This window comes from Paramisgurnus dabryanus, chromosome 1 (assembly GCF_030506205.2).
Source record: "Paramisgurnus dabryanus chromosome 1, PD_genome_1.1, whole genome shotgun sequence".
NCBI classification, from domain to species: domain Eukaryota; kingdom Metazoa; phylum Chordata; class Actinopteri; order Cypriniformes; family Cobitidae; genus Paramisgurnus; species Paramisgurnus dabryanus.
The window spans coordinates 72459183-72465831 of record NC_133337.1 but is presented as its reverse complement, the minus strand read 5'-3'; the positions used below and the strand labels follow the sequence as shown (position 1 = coordinate 72465831).

General features: G+C 37.2%; 1 long non-coding RNA gene across 1 annotated transcript; it reads right to left on the bottom strand.

The window, feature by feature from the left end:
• Positions 1-2093: 2093 nt before the first annotated feature.
• Positions 2094-3690, bottom strand: LOC135734476 (uncharacterized). Its single transcript, XR_010527354.2, has 3 exons — positions 2618-3690; positions 2463-2528; positions 2094-2388 (listed from the first exon to the last, which is right to left on the bottom strand). It is a non-coding gene; the product is annotated as an uncharacterized lncRNA (long non-coding RNA).
• Positions 3691-6649: the final 2959 nt, after the last annotated feature.

Below are 6649 nucleotides of genomic sequence, written 5' to 3'. Positions count from 1 at the left end.
AAACTTTAGTAACAAACAGAGACATCATAGACCCCCATGCAAACACACACACACACACACACACACACACACACACACACACACACACACGCACACACACCTTGCATAGACACAGGCTCATAAACACGCCCACACATAAACAGCCTGGATGCACACACACACACACAGACACATGCGCGATTTGGTGCTGCTCGTGTGACATTAGATATAATCTTACTCATACACACCTAGTTGTTTAATTATGGACTGTGTATAAAACTTTTGGATGTTAAAACAAAAAATTAAGATCGAATAGCTTTTGTCATAAAAGTCACATGGCCGTTTCATTTTAAAACCCTCATGTTTAAATCAAAGGCGTTCTAAATTAGAAATGCTGACAGAATTGCATTTGTTGTATAATAAACACATAGAGGTTGGGATCCACAGCGGACACAAAACCAGGAAATGGGGTCAAAATGTCTTAAACAATAAAAAGGTTCTTAACGCCATAAGAGCGCTTCAGCGTACGTTCTCTGGCAAACTGTGGTTCGCGCATTCATGTGTTTTAATCAGAGCCTTGATTAAAGAATTCACTAAATCTAAAATTAAACCCTTATTTTGTCAGAGCGGCCAGAATTACATTTTATTGTGTAATAAACACATATTCCCTGTTGGTTTTAAGATGTCATTAATTTAAAACAAACCCCATAAGATGATTTGAAAATGTCTTTAATCGTTTAAAAAAAAGTTTCTTAACGGTGTATATGAACACTCATCCGCGTATGTTCTCTATTGTAAACGCTGGTACACAATCTAATGGCATGATCAGAATATTGTGCACGAAAAGATTAAGATTTTATTTATATTAAAATAAATACCCTTTAGTCTAAAGACTATAGTATTGTTGGGACCCCGGTGATTTTGACACCGTTCATCGCTATACACATACTGAATATTTCATTAAATAATTTGTTACAACCAAATGCTTTATTTTTGTCAATGTGCTATTACATTTTTTACCACTACAGTTTTTAAAAAGACCCTAGTTTACAACCCGCCACCTGCTGTGAACAGCCATCATCTCACACACACTGTTATAAGACCAGCATCAGAAACGGAAAAAATATCTGCTCAGAAAATATAGCTTATAGTTAAATAGATAATAGTACATTTAAGTTTAACCAGTTACAACTAAAATATTTTATTCTTGCGTGACTTTAAAGAAGTCTATTGACAAAACAAACGTATATATCAAGTTGTATTTATAAGATAGACGCAGTCATTTGTCCTAAAATCTAAAATAATAATTTATTTTTGTCAGAGCATACACTATAAGACTCTTTGTATAATATACACATATTAACACATGTTTTAAGAAGCCTTTAATTAAAAATAAAACCCCAAAATGGGGTGAATACGTCTTAAAAACATTTAAAAGTTTATTAACGTCATATATAAGTTTCTCTGTCACCATCTGTGCACGTATACACATGTCTTAGTCAGAGACTTGGTTAAAGACTCCCCTAAATCTAAAATAAAATCCTATTTTGTCATAGTGGACAGAATTACATTTATTAAGGTTATTTTAAAACGGCATATATGAACACTCACCCCCGGCGCTTTGTCAGGCAGCGTCGGATCTTTAATACGTGTGAATCTATAGAGCAGGTCATGAAAAAGATTCACGGAACTCATGAATCGTTTAAAATTTTATTTAGTTTAGACTTTCGTCTAAAGATTATAGTATTGCCGGCTCCGAAGGTTATGGCTCAGATCATTGCTTAAACTATACACGTATACGGAATATTTCATTAAATAACTTGTGATGTTACAAACAAATGTTTTAATCGTAGCATTGTTCATGATTTGTCTAAATCTAAAATAAACATTTTACTTTTTTGACACCGTAATGGGGGATTGTTTTACCAACATTGAGTTTTAGAAATCTTTAATCGCTTTACAACACGCACCCCTGTGAAAGAATGCAGGTCTTGTGCGAAAGGAGGGAGGAAGGGTGATATCTGACATCAAATGCCTAAACACAAGCTGTCACACGAGCCGTCATTAAACATAACAGCATACGCTTGACATAAAACACACACAGTCAATTGATCTAAAATCTAATATAAAAATTTATTTATGTCAGAGCAGACAATATAAGACTCATTGTATAATATACACATTTTCACACATGTTTTAAGAAGCCTTTAATTAAAAATAAACCCTAAAATGCGGTGAAAACGTCTTAAACAAGCTCTGTGGACAAATCAAACTAGGTATCCAGTATCCGAAATGTTTTAAATCCAATTTGCCACAAAATGTTTAAAATATCCCCAGACAAATCCAAAAAGTCTCTGATTTTAATCTTTTTTAAAGATACGTCCAAAGCGTTGTGGTCTGTATCCTAACCTGTAAACAGATAAAAACAAGTTATTAGGACAAATATCTAAATAAAACAATTTTCTTATGCAAGATAAACGTACCGTGGAGATCCGCTATATATTTTGCAATAGTACACACAACGTTCGCTTTGCCTCTGATATCCAAACCTTTAAAACAGATAACACATGTTATTAGAAAATATTAAACCAAACCAGTTTGTTTAAATCTATTGTAACAGGATTAAATAAAAACACACCGGACAACACGAGCCAGTCGGCGTCTCTTTTGTTCCAAGATTTCCGTGTTACGCTGCGGGAGGTTCTAGTCTCGGTCTGACTTTTTTGTTCAGGCCACTCTTCTCCGCGATTTACCAGGAATAGTTAATACCAGTTTAGACAATTTCGCTGCAATACCAGAGATCGAATTTTTAGTTTTTAAATAAATCATACAAAATACTGGAACGAACACAGCGAAACACATACATACCAATAGACTTGAGTATAACAGCTCTGCTCCATCCAAACTGATTCCGGGAGATCTCTTGTCGCTCCCCAATAAAGGTTCGGTCATAAACTTTCAAAGATTACATCACACGACCCCCACACAAACACACACTGACATAATATCAGCATCAGAAAACTTTGTGTCTGAACAGAAAATAGACTAGTTCGAAAGAAAATATCGGCTTTAAGTTTAACCAGTTACAACTAAAATATTTTATTCTTGCGTGACTTTAAAGAAGTCTCTTTACAAAACAAACGTATTATCAAGTTGTATTTATAAGACACACGCTGTCAATTCCACTAAACCTAAAAAATACTTTATTTTTGTCAGAGCAGACAATATAAGACTCTTTGTATAATATACACATATTCACACATGTTTTAAGAAGCCTTTAATTAAAAATAAAACCCCAAAATGGGGTGAATACGTCTTAAAAACATTTAAAAGATTATTAACGTCATATATAAGTTTCTCTGTCACCATCTGTGCACGTATACACATGTCTTAATCAGAGACTTGGTTAAAGATTCCACTAAATCTAAAATAAAATCCTATTTTGCCATAGTGGACAGAATTACATTTATTAACATTATTTTAAAATGGCAGATATGAACACTCACCCGGCGCTTTGTCAGGCACCGCCGGATCTTTAATACGCGTGAAACTATAGTGCAGGTTATGAAAAGATTCACGGAATTCCTGAACCGTTTAAAAATTTATTTAGTTTAGACTATCGTCTAAAGAATGTAGTATTGACGGCTCCGAAGGTAATGGCTCAGGTCATTGCTTAAACTATACCCATATACAGAATATTTAATTAAATAACTTGTGATGTTACAATCAAAAGTTTTAATCAGAGACATGATTAAAGATTCCCCTAAATCTAAAATAAATTCCTATTTTGCCATAGTGGACAGAATTACATTTATTAACTTTATTTTAAATGACAGATATGAACAATCACCCGACGCTTTGTCAGACACCGCCGGATCTTTAATACGCGTGAAACTGTAGACCAGGTCATGAAAAGATTCCCGGACTTCGTGAACCGTTTAAAATTTTATTTAGTTCAGACTTTGTGTCTGATCAGAAACTATAGCTCGATAGAAAACATCGGCTTTAAGCGTAGCCTGGTACATCTAATATATATATATATATATATATGATTAGTGATTGCCTTTAAATAAACTTATGCTGTTGCATAACTTTAGATTCAACAACACACCCGCGGTGTGAAAGTCAGTATTGAGAAGCGCACGGGGCGAGCAAAGGAGGGAGGATGGTTGAGATCTGACATCAAATGTCAATAAACAGCAAATGTCGAAACACGAGCCGTCATTAAACATGACACCATAAGCTTGACATAAAACACACTCAGGAAAAACAATCACTCTAAATGACCGGCAATAAAACCATTAAATACTTTCTGTCTAAAGTTGACAACTTGTACAGCTTTTGATTGATGGTCCCGCCCCCCCCCTGTCAAAGGGTCATAAAAACGACCTGTCAGATAGCAACTGTCACCGGGTGGGGGAGGGGGTCATAAAAGTTTGACGAATGCTGGCCCGTTATAACTACTGGGTGCCAATTTACTCCCTAGCAACCAAATACAGTACCCTAGCAACGGAATAAACAAAGCCTTATATCTCTGCATCAAAACATTGTAGAGACACTGGGGTGGCACCGTTTTACTTGTGGTTTGGAGTACAATCACCAGTGGATGCCAATTTTCTCCCTGGCAACCAAATACAGTACCCTAGAAATTGAATAAACAAAGCATTATATCTCTGCATCAGAACATTGTAGAGACAAGGGGGTTGGATTGTTTTATTTGTGGCTTGAAGTATAATCATTCTTTGAGGATATTGTCACAGCAAGCCCAACTTTACATTTTCTTCAGAAAATGTATCCATCTAGTTCTTATTTTTCTGAGACTTCATTTTCCAACTCTTAAATCTTCCTAGAGCTTTTTAAGCTACAGCCACCAAACTTTGCACAGACCTTCTATATCTGTGTGCTATATCTTTTCTAAGGTATCAGACTTACAGTTCTCTTCAACCGTTTGATCAAACATTTTTAAAAAGTCCCATAGACTTACATTCATAGAATGTTTAGGCTGAATGTTTTTTTTTCAAATTCTAACTGTCAATTCTCATACATAAACATATTCCATAATCATCTCTCTGTCTCTCTCAGCCTCTTTCTGTGTCACAAAACTCAATCAATAGCGAGTTTTAGCGCACGCACGCACACACACACACACAAGAAAATACACACAAACACACAGACACACACATAAACATACACAACAGACAAAAATACACACCCACAATATTACACACACAAACATACTCGCACAAACACACAGACATGCACAGACACACACACACAAACAAACAAACAAACCATACACACACAAACATACTCGCACAAACATACTCACTCTCACTCTCACAAAAACACAGACATGCACAGACACACACAAACAAACAAACCGTACACAACAACAAGATACTCGTGTACACACACACACACACACACACACACACACACACACACACACACACAGGATGGATGGTGGATGGATTGATAGATAGGTAGGATGCTCAGTCATATTTGATTCTCTTTTGTTCATTCACATGTCTGTTGGCATCCGTGTTTCCAAACAACCTACCAACAGCAGAATCACTGCCAGCTTTATATGTTATTGCATTAAGAGTCACCCACCAAACATGGAACGTCTGGGAGACATTCAGATCATGTCTGTATGTAGTTCAGACCCACTTTTAAACGTCTGCTGGACGTGCAATAGAGGGTCAGTGTCTGGACGTCACTCTTGCACCCCTCTTGGATGTCTGTGAACGTACCAAAAAGCTTCAGTGTATGAACGTCAGACTACGACCTCTTATGGCTGTCTGTGGACGTGCAAAACAGGGCCAGTGTCTGGACGTCACTCTTGAACCCCTTTTGGATGTCTGTGGACGTGCCAAAAAGGTTCAGTGTATGAACGTCAGACTACGACCCCTTATGGCTGTCTGTGGACGTGCAAAACAGGGTCAGTGTCTGGACGTCACTCTTACACCCCTCTTGAATGTCTGTGGATGTACCAAAAAGCTTCAGTGTATGAACGTCAGACTACGACCTCTTATGGCTGTCTGTGGACGTGCAAAACAGGGCCAGTGTCTGGACGTCACTCTTGAACCCCTTTTGGATGTCTGTGAACGTACCAAAAAGGTTCAGTGTATGAACGTCAGACTACGACCCCTTATGGCTGTCTGTGGACGTGCAAAACAGGGTCAGTGTCTGGACGTCACTCTTGCACCCCTTTTGGATGTCTGTGAACGTACCAAAAAGGTTCAGTGTTTAAATGTCAGACTATGACCCCTTATGGATGTCTGTGGACGTGCAAACCAACATGGAAAGAACCTATGAGGATATATGCACATATATGAAACCTGCAGCTTATATGCACATACAGTATATGCTGCATATAGGCAAAATTGAGGTGCATATATGTGCATATCCGGGCCATATTGGTCCATATTTGTAGCTCACATTGGCATCTGTCATACATGATGCCTAGCTCATATTTTCTATTATCAAGGCAATAACTAGGAACTAACTAAAAAATTATGTAAGAACTTATGTATGAGCAAACACATGAAATTGGTATCACATAATTGGCATGTTATGGAATTTAACTTCATTGCTCTCCACGGCGCAAGTTTGCAGGGATCGTCTGCCCTCACTCACCGGACTACATTACCCATAATCCTTTGCACCC